A 13475-nucleotide genomic window follows, 5' to 3' on the forward strand; every position below is an offset into this window, starting at 1 on the left:
TGGAATTTAAAAAACTTTAAAAAATTTAAAGTAATATGTATAAGTTTTTCCAAATAAGTGATTTTTTTAAGCATTAAAATTTCCTTAAAGCAGAGTGACTGGAAACCGAACATAAAGTAAACCGCGTGCAGAGAGAGCAAACATGCATTCTTCTGATAAGCCAGGGTCATCACCACGCACGCAGAGACCGGCCTGCCCTGCACCAGGGTTCCCAACCTCGGACTCTCTCGCGAAGCAGGTGTCTGTGCTGTGCGGGCTGTCAGCGGAGTCCCTGGCGTCTACCCACTAGACACCAATGGTATCTCCCAAGGCATGACAAGCATGTCTGCACGTCTCCACACTGCTGAAAATCCCGAGGGAAGCAAACACACGTACACACCCGTCATGTTTCTTACATTTGTGGACTTGACTTTTGTTAACTACCCCTTATTGCTCACCAGTCACTGACACACTAATAACCTCTTTCTAGTATGCATGTTTCTCAAGATTCCCTTTCCCTTTAATAATTGTCTTCAGTTGTCCACCAAATAGACCACCACCCTGATTGCAGGTGGTCCTCCCAGGGTTATGCTGTAGAAGGGTAAAAGCTCTTCTTCGAATAAAGGGTGGGGTTTTTAGAAACGTGCTGCCACGGATATAAATTAGCCTTTTTAGAGCCTTTGGTCTTCTTAAGTCAGCTCTACGACCAACATGGGACTCAAACTCAGTCCTGAGATCAAGAGTTGCACACTCCAGCCAGCCAGGTGCCCTTGGTCTTCTTCTAATGTTCAACCAAAATCAAAAGTGCAAACATTGTATCCTGTCTTCATCTACTTTTCTTAAGACTGCTATTGAGCCCAAACATGTTTTCAAGTTTGTTTCTTTTAACATGTGTGAACTTTTCTACTCAAGTGCTGCTCTGTGTTCTCGATTTTTAGAGACAGAGAACTACAGGGGAAAAGCATCCAATTAAAAGAAGTCATAATAAGAGTAATTTTGTCATATTTCATTTGTAGCCATGAACTTTTGGATGAAATAAGATACAAACATGAAAATCAGCAGATCGCACATCTGTAAATTCACCTGCTTACTGGCCGTTCGTTGCTCAGGACAGGGCACCATCCCAGCTGTGGGGGGACCTCAGGCTGCCCCCTGTTCCAGCTCAGACTGTCAACATTGTCCTTTCTGCAGGCTACTTAATGCCCTGTTTTTCCCACTCCTGTGCTCTGTGTTGGTGATCTCCTAGAGGGAACGGCCCAAGACTAGTGCTGAAGGGCTGTGCTGAGCCCAGCAGGCTGTGGCTGCCTCACGGGTGTCAAGCAAGCTTCGTTCAGGCACTTGGTTATGGTTACGGGGCCCTTACCTGGAACCAGGGAGGAGAGAAGATGTGCCCACTTGGGGCTGAGGCCAGTCTGCGAAGTGCTAAAGGAGCATCTATCATGCACAGAAGATGGAAACGCAGCAGCACTGGTGGACCCAGGAGAGGACAAGAGATCAAAAAGTATAGTGGACAGCACCGTTCTGAGGCTGAAAGCCAAGGAAATTTAGTCCCGTTACCTGGCGTCAGGAAAATGCTAACTCCTCCTGAGCTAGTGCTGGCTGACTGGCGTGTTTCAGAAAGGGACACCCCACGAGAAAAGGTTAAATTTGCAGGCAAATTTATGCAGTTAAAGGGTTATGGAGAACAAGTTCTCAGCACTGAGACTGGCTTTTTTTTACAAGGATTTTAGCAAATGACCCGGTAGAATGGAAATGGTATTTCTGTTCACAACAATGTGACCAGAGGGCTGGCAGGAACAGAAGCCTGAATTTCCCCCTGAGGCACAGGATCCTGGCTGGGAATTCAGTGTCTGTGCTGACCTGACAGCACGGGACTACGGTGAATACAAAGAAGCAACTGTAATTAGAATAAAACGTCATCTTTACTTTTTAAATGTTTTATATAGTCATTTTTATGACACTGTAGCACAAACACCCTGAAAGCCAGGATATGAAGAAAAACCGGAGCTTGTACCGTATTTCCAGTCAGACAGAGCCAGCGAGGAGCAGATGCCAGCATGGCAGAAGACGGACTGCTCGACCCCAGGATACGCTCATCACATCATTTCCTAACACGCCTGGTGAAATGACACAATCACTGTCTTTCAGAAACTTAAAAATCTATGAAAGAGGCCACATGATGTTTGTGTTGGAAATCCCTGTTGAGTGGCCGCTCGTTTATGACACAGCAATCATACTAGCTCATGCAAAGTTCACCAGAAGGCTCACTTTCTCCAAGATCTTTTCTCAAGAGGAATTTGTCATAACTTGCAGATGGTATGTTGGTAAACGTTAACCTTGAGTAAGGACAAATAACCTTTCTGTCCTCAGAACCAACGTAAGTACTGATGAGCAGCACGATGAAGGGATTGAGAGCAGAGGGAAACAGGGCAATTTCATGCATGGCGAAAAGCTTACACCAGTGGTAACACATATCACCTAATAAATGTTGGCATGAACTTAATCTCTGTTTTTAACAACCTCTCTTTCTTCCTAATACACTTACCTTTAAAATACCATCTCTTTAATGCATAAAATTAGACCAAAGTTGGCAGTTGAACTTTTCCATTATGTAGATTCTGACTACATGAGAATCAACTACAAGTTTTTAAAAACCTCAATTATTTAGCAGTCCCTTTAAGGATATTTTAGGATCGTGAAGGAGCAAATCTCATTTTACTGTATGTATATTTATATTATAATGAATGAGCAAGAGAAGAACTAAGAAGTTACATGACCATTTTCCAGATCACGGACCGCAAATCACGCGAGGGGTGAGAATACGCGGCACGCACTCCTGCACCAATGCCAAACCTCCAGAAGAGCATGTGGTCAGGCTGACATTTGACCTCTGAGCAGGACTGGGGAATACCCATTCTGGGCTTGTTTCTTATACTGTCTTTGTTGAACAGATGTAATATGTGTTTCAAAGTTTATACTACCTTTGAAAATGTATTAAATATTTGATTACGTATTTAAGACACTGAAAAATTCCCCATCTTCCACCGTGAAGTGTATGGCGACAGGAGACACTAACAGAGTCGCCAATAAATCTGGCACTAAATTCCCCAATACCTGTGATTTTAATACAATGTCTGTTTCTAAAGTACTTCAAGTTTTAATTTGGTTAAAATGTGTTTCCTGGGGCGCCTGGGTGGCTCAGTCGTTAAGCATCTGCCTTCGGCTCAGGGCGTGATCCCAGCGTTCTGGGATCGAGCCCCACATCAGGCTCCTCCGCTGGGAGCCTGCTTCTTCCTCTCCCACTCCCCCTGCTTGTGTTCCCTCTCTCTTTGGCTGTCTGTCAAATAAATTAATAAAATCTTAAAAAATAAAAATAAAAAAATGAAATGTGTTTCCTGTAATCTTGAAAAAAGGTATGAGACGGTCTGGTCTCGTTTCACATTTCCACTAGATGTGTGGTGAGTGGCAGGCTGCTGTGTTAAGAAGGGTTCTGAGGAGATGGGGAGCGCAGGTACGTCTGCAGACCCCGGGTGCGGCAGGGGACTTCCGGCACAGGCCCGCCGGGGGCAGTAAGTCATTGTGGAAAGTGGAAGACGAGCTGACGTGAGAGATCAAGTAGGATTTGGAGCCCAGATGACCGTGCAGCGCCTACACTGTGCAGGCAAAGACGACAGAAAGCAGCATCTTGTGACCACCTACGCGCACCACGCACAGCACTACACCAGCTCTTCCACGGGAATTTCAGTCAGGGTTCTCAGGTCAAGGAACTGGGAAGACGATCACGGGGTCAAGGTTCAATAATAACAGGTAACAGAAGAAGCAGCAGCGAAGGCTAAAGCAGTTAAACTGAGGGGACAGATCACTGAGGGTTGGCAATAAGGTGAAGACGAAACTCGGCAGAGAAAATGTCCACAAACCATAAAGTAAATTCTGAGCTGACTTCAGCATCAGAGGTAGATGAGGAGGGTGAAGGTGGGAACCCAAGCAAAAGTTGAAGTATTATTAATTCAACCAGTACTACTTGCACATTAAAATATAAATCACTATTGAAAGGACCAAGAGAATTATTGGCTGAAGTAAGTTTTACCTAAAGGACAACAGGAGAGGAGCACGGACTCCAAAACAGCCTGAATGACAGGGTGATTGGAATCCTGGGGGGGGGGGGGNNNTTCCAGTTACCTCCACTCACTGCTCAACAGTGTCCAGGTCACGGTGCAGGGAAGAGGCCCCAAGCAGAGCCAGTGGCCGACCAGCCTCAGGAGGCAAGGGAGGGGACTGGAGCGGCCAGCATTTGGGTGAGCATTTCATTTGTCAGAATTCAAATTTCTCTCAATTATTCCCTATAAATCAAACTTCCCATGATCCTCTATTATTTACAGTATTTAGAATCATTTTAGGAAATGGTATCTCGACTTAAGAACAAATACTGCCTCCTACTCGTGACACCCGTCTAATATTTCCCACGCTGCTCTTCAAGGTGAAAATCCTAAGAACACTCCATTTAGGGGCGCCTGGGTGGCTCAGTTGGTGAAGTGTCTGCCTTCGGCTGAGGTCATGATCCCAGGGTCCTGGGGTCAAGTCCTGTATCTGGCTCCCTGCTCAGCGGGGAGTCTGCTTCTTCCTCTCCCTCTGCCCCTCCCCCAACTCTTGCTCTAATAAATCTTTAAAAAAAAAAAAAAAAGAAGATTCCATTTAAAATGCAATCCAAACACCAGCAAGTACAACTTTCGAATCTATCTGATAATCTAGAACTGAGAAAATTGTGTACAGTTAAGAAAACATGAGGACGTACTCTAGAAGCTGTGTTTGTCACATGAGGTACAAGTAGAAAAAGTCAGAGGACTGACAGCAGCCGGAGATGAAGTGTGGACGGGGCTGCCCGGGGCACTTCCTCCCCTTTCCAGTCCGTCTGCTACACACCCTGGCTTCTGCAGAACTAACGCACCAGGAGAAATCCTAACTTGAAACTGGACTAGTGGTTCTTCCCCTTAAGTCACCTGAAAATAACGGAGACTACATGCTTTTAATAGTCCTCAGAAAATATAATTTAACTTTCCAATTACTCAAACTGAAGTTTCTTACCTGAAACGATCCAACATGGACACAGATCACACGTGAGGCTTCCTAAGACGATGTGTGTCTGGAGTACAGGTGTGCAGGGTAGCAAATGAAGGCATTTCAAAGTAAAAGGTAACAGGTGCTCTGACATTATATATTACACGGGGTGTTTTTAAACATAAGAAATGTAAACTACAGTACAAAAGAAATGGACCCCTGGGTGGCTTAGCTGGTCAAGCGTCTGACTTGGATTTTGGCTCAGGGATCGAGCCCCTCATCGGGCTCCCTGCTCAGCGGGGAGTCTGCTTTAGATTCTCTCTCTCTGCCCCTCCTACTTGGGGCTGTCTCTCTCTCTTTAAAATAAAATCTTAAAAAAAAAAAGTACAACAGAAAAATAAATCACCTTGAACTTTATATCCTCTATAATCTAAAAAGACAACACCTCTAATGATAAATGAAATGCCTGAAAAATCTTTTAAATACGTTATCAATGGAAATCCCGAACAAGCTAATCTCAGTTGTTCCTACTAGAAGGACTGAATAGTTAAAGTAGACGTGCTAGGCGTCAAAACCAACTTCACATTAAGGACTTGATCTCCCAGATAACATTTCTCAGGTGCAGCTTAGAGATGGAAAAACCACCAACAGGCAGATAAATGAAGGATCTACAAAAAACCTGAGAACTTCATAATACCTTTTGAGACAGTTTCCCCATGTAAAGCCTTCCCCATGCTTATCCTTCATTAAAAGACTTCTTAAAATCTTTCAACCACTCTTAAATGAGGAAACCATACTTAATATCCCATCCCAACATCCCTTCTGAGGAGCACCAGGGTCGTCTGGGTCTGTGTGTGCTACAACAGTTTGTCTCATCTCTCTTTACCATATGCCGCTCATACTACTTTATTTTAGGGAACAGAAAACACCTACTGAACCCTGAAGCCTCAGCACGTAGAGCTACTTTCAAATTAGCTACTTCCATCCAAATTGAACTTATTCGGCAAAAGGAATGCTAAAAGCTTCAAGACAATGTGTTCCCCTAATACAGCACTCTAGTGCTGGACTTCATTCTGAAAATGTTCACCTTTCTCTTGTATACCAGAGGATTAAAATGAAGACTGTAGGTTCCCCCAACACCTGTGCCAAGTCATCTTCCTAGCGTGAGCTGCCAATAGTGACAGTAAGAAGACAAAGAGCGAATTATTGATGCTTGCCCCTTAGAGCATTACCTATTATTACCAGTGAAACTACAATTAACCACAACTCTGCATATGGAACATTCTGATTACCGGGAGGTATCTAATACTCCTTTCTCCCCACATCCTACTTTTTGTGAAGGGAGCAGGCATAGTGTTACATTCTTTTATTATCCTGTGCTTTCACAGGATGGTAAATGTACATTTGGAGGATGAAGATACCTCAGTATAAAGATCCCAGTAGTTGGTGGATTTTAGGGGAACAGCAGCCAAACAGAATATAGGTGTGGTAGTCATACACTTGAACTCAAAACCTATCTGATCATGTATTCTGCGTGACCTCCTGCACTGCTAACTTAACCCTCTGAGTCCACTGTCTTCTTGCAAATTATAGGATACTTACAACTATGTTACAACAACATATCTCATCACATAATCTTACTGCAATAATATTCCTCCCATTGGGCTGCTAGGCAAGATCAAAGTGACAACACAACTGCTGGATACAGTAGGTGCTCACTAAGTGACCCCCCCCTTTTTTTTTTTTTTAAGATTTTACTTATTTGAGAGATGGCGGGCCAGTGTGCGTACCAGCAGGGGGGGAGGGGCAGAGGGAGAAGCAGACTCCCCACCAAGCAGAAAGCAGGATGTGGGGCTCAATCCCAGGACCCTGGGATCATGACCTGAGTCAAAGGCAGACGCTTCACCGAATGAGCCATCCGGGCGCCCCACTAAGTGACCCTTTTTTAAAAAAATGGTGCTGCCACAAGTAAGATGTTTACAATGAAACCCAGCTTTCTAAAACTGCTTCCTAGGTAAGCTTCTCAAGGGACCTATGTGGATACAGTCAAGTTAAAATGTATTTATGACAGATTCTCTTGCTATAAATCACAATATCTGCCTGATTTTTAAAAGCTCAGCCTTTTTTAATCCCAATTCTGAGAATATTAGGTGACAAGCTCCCAACATATCCATTAAAAATTTTGTATATATATTTTTCTGTTTAAACAATAAATGCCTAAGTAGGGAAGAAGATTCTTCCCTCTATATATTTTAAATTTAGTTAGCATATAAGTAGATCAAACTGGAGGAAATATTAAAAATCTTAAGTGGGTCTACCTGTCACTTAAACCCTTAGATAACATCTGGAGAACATAAAAAATTATTAATCCAAACAAAGTTGTTTTTAGTGGTGAACATAATAAAATCACAAAGTTACAAACCAGAATAAATTGGAAATCAGTGTTAAGGGGCGCCTGGGTGGCTCAGTGGGTTAAGGGGTCTGACTCTTGATTTCAACTCAAGACATGATCTCAGGGTAATGAGATCAAACCCCACTCCCCCCCTCCACGCTCAGTGGGGAGTCTGCCTGTCTCTTGATTTCTTGCTCCCTCTGCCCCTCTTCCTGCCTGTGTTCTTTCTCTAAAATAAACAGAAAAAAAAATCAGTGTTAAACCCTCAAAAGTAATCTTAACTCAAATGCATATACTGTAACTCACATACATTGTCCTGCAGCAGTTAGACACTTTCTTCTGCCACACTCCCCTTGCTGCAGTAACTGTTACCTGGCATGTGTCTAGTACACACCAGTTTCCATAAATAACAATGTTTAATGAATGAACTCAAGGTATTAAAACATATTGTACCTATTGTAAGAAAACAATACTTTAATGTAAACTTATGAATCATAATTATGGAGTAATGCATGACAAAAGCATTTAAAACAAAACTAGTTAATCTACTATAAATATTACTGTTTTAAAAAATAAATAAAACACAAGTTTTCATCAATACGCATCTTTCCAACGTAATGGGATCTGCCAAATATACTTTTCTCATCTCTGAATAGACGAGCCATATGATGCTTTAAAATGTGGATTTAACGGTATTCCATTACCTTGTAATTTCTTTAATTTCATGTAAAGCTAGGCAAACATTTAGCCTTTTAGCTATCAAACAGAAAATATAACCAAAAAATACAATGAAAGATTAAATGTCTAAATATTTACTAGTTCGATATTTACCTCAATTTTACAAATCTAAGTATATGCCTAACAATTTACTAAACATCCCTACCAATACATAATGAACTACACAAATATTCTTTGTCCAATATACAGACTATTTGCACTTGTAAATAACGTGTACATTATTATACAGCATTTTCACAATACAACTAAATAACTCAAGAATTTTCTGAGTGGAAAATTATTAACAGGCACACTATGTACAATGAGATCTTAAGGCAGTACAGTATGTTTAAAATACTACAGCTAAGACTTGATGGTTCAAAAAAACCAAACTCTTGGGCATTTAGACTTTTTTATCTCCCTCCCATTAAACTTCGTTTCTATCACTTTACTTCCTATCACAGGAATTCTCAAACTTTTTTTATGTTCTAGAGAGCACATTCTCTCACAAAGCTACTAGCCGGTCCACTTCGCATTAGAGTGTGTGTTGGGACAGGGGTGTGCTAGGAGGTGGTGGGGCCTTCCATAACTAAGAGACTGCTGTGCTCTTAAGGTGACCCACCCGCAGGATTTCTAACAGTGGAATACTGTGTGAAGAACTCTGCACAATGGCTAAGACTTGGCGAACATACACTATTTGGTACATAGTATCATGGTACTCATTTATGTTATAAACTTCTGAATACCAAAACATTTCAAAAATCAAGACCAAAGGACAGACCACTGATGAAACAGAACTTTCTGATCATTACCGATCTCCACAAAATCACTGCACCAAAGCAGATTTAAATTGTTTTGAAATTTTGACAATGCCACTGCAAAAAAAGTTAACTCAAAAGTTGTTGTACAAGAAATACAGGTAGAAATTAAACTCAAGTCCGTTATTTCCTCAAAATTCCTAGAAAAAATACTGGGGAGGGATTATGAATTCCACAATGATTAAATCAAGAGGTGACAAACTGTGATTCTTTATTCAGAAAGTCTTCCTGCTTCAAGTAAATACAAAACATATAACCTGAAGCAGTTACAGACAGGGTGACAGATGTGGGAAAAGAGAAAATGGTTCACTGATTACAAAACAGAACTCGTACACTCTGTGCTTCAGTTACCCAGACCCTTCATCAAAGACACAGAAGTCATGATAGGTGGGTACTGGGCAGGGAGTCGGTGCTTAACATGTCTAACAGTACGGAGTTCAAGTCTTACAAAATGAACAGAGCTCTGCGGATGGGTGGTGATGATCTCTGCTCAACAGTGTGAATTCATGTAATACCACTAGACTATACACTTTAAAATTAAGACGTAAATTTTGTTATGTGTATTTTACCAGCAAGGAGAATAAAAGCAACAGAAGTAATGACAAAAAGATCCTTAAAAACTGCGTCAAGTAAACAAGCCCCAAGGAATATAACAAATGCTTATTTTCCAACTCTGGGATAACTAAAGTGAACATACGGAGGGATTCAGAGGTACGCTCCAACACACACAAATAGTAACCAAGGCACACGGAAGCATGCTATGCTGCAATTTCAGAGGTCCACTCCTTTCCACACACGTTTCAATTATCAACCCAAACTGAATCTGAGTCACCTGAACTGAATTAGTCTAGTAGTGATTCATGCATCCATAGGCCTATGAAGTTGATAGTTACTATCACTCTTGTTTTCCAGATGGGGAAACTAAGACCAGGCTGGCGAGTTTAAGTAATTTGCCTGCTGTGAGTTTGCTAGTAAATGATGGAGGAGAAATTCAGACCCAAGCCATCCGACTTCAGAGTCATTTTGCTATATGCTACCTCTCTAAATGCCAAAAAAAAAAAAAAAAAGTCAGTGTTAAGTCCAAGTTAAGGTTTTCAAACAGTAAAAAGTTTTTAACTATCATAAGGCAAAGTTTGGCCATTTATTCAATTCCCCACACACACACACACATACACAACCCCTTTGCTTAAATGATGTCTTCCATGTAAAAGCCAATTGAAGGATAGTAAAGGTAGGTAAAGAAAATAGGACAACCAGAGGATTAGGTCTTGAAGCATTATTGGGACAGCAAGTGATACGTCTGATACAAATGCTAAAATTCTTAATTTCAACTAATGTCTCAAGTATGCCAAAGGGTAGGAGTGACTCTATTACACACTATCTGAACCACCCCTAAAGGAAAAGGGGTAGAATTACAGAAGGGTTAGAGTTTACATAAACACGTGTCAATTCAAGGAAACATGCAAGCGGACATTCAAAGTACTGACAAAACCATGTCCCAGGAATATTCAGCATGCGCTCAGGGGTGTCTGGTGATTTTTCTTTGTAAAGCAATTACATGTGCGTGTATTTAAACACCTTACAACGGGTAACTGCAAATTGCCCACTTTACGGAACGTAATAGGGAGACTCAGTTTTCACATGAACAACATCTACGGGGGGGAAAGTACCACGTAAAAGACAGAAATCCTCTGTTAACCACAAGTAGACTTAAGCAAGGGAAAAAAAAATTATTCTGTCATAACCCCATCCCACATCTTCTGATCTTTGCTTCTCCAGCCTAGCCGTCTTATAAAGAACACTACAATAATTCCTGTAACCAGCGCCAGTTACCCAAAGACATGGGAAATAACACACCTGAACAAAAATTCATATTCTATCTCCTTACTGTACAAATTAGAACTCAGAAAATTCACAAAGGTGACCTTGCTTACCAGAAAGCATTCAAACTTTTTAAGTACAACTATCTCCCTGATAACTTCCAAACCATTAATTAGAATCAATAACCCCAAAACCTGAAAACGTTATGCATCCCACAATTACTAAGCAACAACTACTCCGCTTCTCAGTTGAAAAGAAAACAAGTTAGCCTTTTACTTTCTGCCTTTCAACACACAGATGCTTCTTCAGCAGGCTTACAGTGGGATGCAGGGCACCGGACGAGCCAGGACCTAACCTCGGGGAGCCGGATGGGCCACTGCGGCCCGCGGGCGCCGCTTTCCGCACAGGCCACCTGGCACCTGCTGGGCGCCCCCGGACCCCCCAGAGCCCACCCGCGCCCGGGCCCCGCGCACCGCCACCAGCACGCAGCCGGCCCGCACCCCGGCGCGAGCGGCCGTCCACGTGGAGGCCGGGGGCCCGGGCCGCCCCGGGAGCCCTGCGGCCCCCGGCCCCTCCGCTCCGCTCCGCACACGCTGCCGAGGCCCCGAGAGGACCTGTTGAGGAGGCGCAGGCCTCGCCGCCGCCGAGCGCGGCCCCAGGGGACGCGGAGCGGGCCCCGCCTGGGTGCTCGGGGACCGCCCTGCCCGGCCGCGGCCGCCGCCCTCGCACAACGAGCCACGCCGGCGCCCGCGCCCCCGCCCTCCCCCACTCACAGGGCCGCGTTCCGGCGGACCCCGGCCCGAGGGCCCCAGGCCTGGCCGCGCGGGAAGGGCCGGCCCGGCGGGCGGCGCTCACGCGACTCCCCGGCTTCCGGCCCGAGCAGGCCCCGCGCGGTCCTCCTCCTCCTCCACCTCCTCCTCCTCCGGCCCGCCCCTCCCGGGCCCGCCGAGGGCGAGGGGGCGCGGGCGGGACCCCCGCAGGCCCCGCCGCCCCCGCCCGCCTACACAAAGCCCGGCGGGCCGCTCGGGGCTGCTCGCGGGAGGGCGGGCGGCGAGCGCACCGCGCCGGCGGCCAGAGAGGCTGCAGCCGGGGCCGGGCTCCACAAAGCGACGGCGCCACCGCTCGGACGCCCCCGCCCGCGCCCCGCGCCCGCCGCGGCCGAGTCTCCCACCATTATGTTTCGGTCCTCGCCGCCGCCGCCGCCGCCGCGCCCGGCCCTCCCCCGCCGCGCCCGGCCCCGCCGCCGCGCCGCCTCCTTCCCGCCGCCGCCGCCTCCCGGGCCCAGGCCTGCGGGGCGCGGGGGGGCGGTGGGTGCTCCCCGCCTCCCGGCCTCCGCGCCGCCTCCCCGCCTCCCGGCCCCGCGTCGCTGCCCGCCGCCTTCGTCCCCGGGCCACTCCCCGGGCTCCCCGGCGGCTCCCCCGCGGGCCCGGCCTCCGCCCGGACGCCCCACTCCCCGCCGCCCGCCGCCCTCCCCGGCTCGGCGCTTCAGGGGCGCCATGTTTACAACCCTCGGCCGCGGAGAGCCGCGCGCGCCCGGCCGGGAAGGCGGCGGCGGCCCGGTGGGCCGGCGGGGGAGCGGGGGGCCCGGCGCCGCCCGCACTTACGGGGTCTCGGCGCCGCGCGGCAGGCCCGGGGGCGGGAAGTTGGGCCGCCGCCGGGGAAAGTTTGCGTCCTGCGAGGCCGCGGCGCCGCTCACATGGCGGTGTGTGCGCGGGGCGGCCGCTCGCCCGGCCCGGCCTCCTGCACCTCCGCCCGCCCGCCCGCCCCCGGACTTTATTGTGTAGCCGGGCCGGCCGCGCCGCGGGCTCGGGGTGCGGGCCGCGGGGTGCGGGCCGCGGGCTCCGGCTCCCTCCCGGCCGGGCCGGCGCCGCGCACGCCCACACCCACCTTCCCTCCGTCCTGTCCTCGGCGCCTGTCTCCAAATTTGCTTCAGCATATTCTTACATATCCACACATGCACTTGATAGCGGCACACACGTGAAGGCTACGTACGTGCGGGCACGCGGGAGCCGGGAGCCGAGCGCACAAAGCTCCCGGCGCTCGCAGCATAGCCAGGCTCGGACCTGCGGGGCTGGGGGCAATGCGGGCCCACGTCCGCTCCGGGTGGGCCGGGCCGCGCGCGGCGCTGCGCCGGCCGAGCTGCCGGGCCGGGCAGGCGTCCGCGCGCGGGTGAGCGGCACAGATAACCTGGGCTTGGTGTCTCGTTAACTCGATCATCAAAAACAAGTGCGGGCAGGTGTTAGGTGCCGCGGTTCATGCACGCACACACGGGACTGCCGGAAGAAGAGGACCACCCATTACCAGTTGGGCAAAAACAGTACAAATCTGTGTCAGGCAAGCAGCTCCTCCGTTTTCGTTCGAAGTTCTGCATCTCACAGAGGAGATCCCAATGTGTGGTCTACTAAGTCTCAGAGATAAGCAGACTTGTAGAGATAGATGCCACGTATTTTCCCCAGTGACCTTTGCCCACTGGGAGTTTGGAAGGAAGACCTGTCAACCAAAATTTCTTACTCTGGTTCTCCTTGGGCATGTGTACCTGAAAATCATTGGGAAGGGGCTGTCCAGGAAATTTTGGGATTATAATCCAGGTCATCAACCTTCTTTCATCGCTGGTCTCTAAGACGAAGAATTTAGAAATGGGTAGTACTGCATAGGTGTTCTGTGATGCATCCACTCAAGAAAACAGTCTTTCA

General features: G+C 47.3%; 1 protein-coding gene across 13 annotated transcripts in view; it reads right to left on the reverse strand.

Annotated features, from left to right (window-relative positions):
• ZMYND11 (zinc finger MYND-type containing 11) overlaps positions 1-12900 on the reverse strand; it is a 122520-nt gene extending 109620 nt beyond the window's left edge. For 6 of the 13 annotated variants that reach the window (XM_040645489.1, XM_040645494.1, XM_040645491.1 and 3 more), the window contains exon 1: positions 12670-12816. The gene's annotated coding sequence lies outside the window, so the exon portion shown is untranslated. Of the gene's footprint in view, positions 1-11555; positions 11577-12386; positions 12527-12669 lie in introns of those variants that run through there. The other 7 variants (XM_040645496.1, XM_040645495.1, XM_040645488.1 and 4 more) reach the window with 5 other exon arrangements.
• Positions 12901-13475: the final 575 nt, after the last annotated feature.

The sequence above is a fragment of the Ursus maritimus genome, unplaced genomic scaffold (genome assembly GCF_017311325.1).
Source record: "Ursus maritimus isolate PB19 unplaced genomic scaffold, ASM1731132v1 scaffold_31, whole genome shotgun sequence".
NCBI classification, from domain to species: domain Eukaryota; kingdom Metazoa; phylum Chordata; class Mammalia; order Carnivora; family Ursidae; genus Ursus; species Ursus maritimus.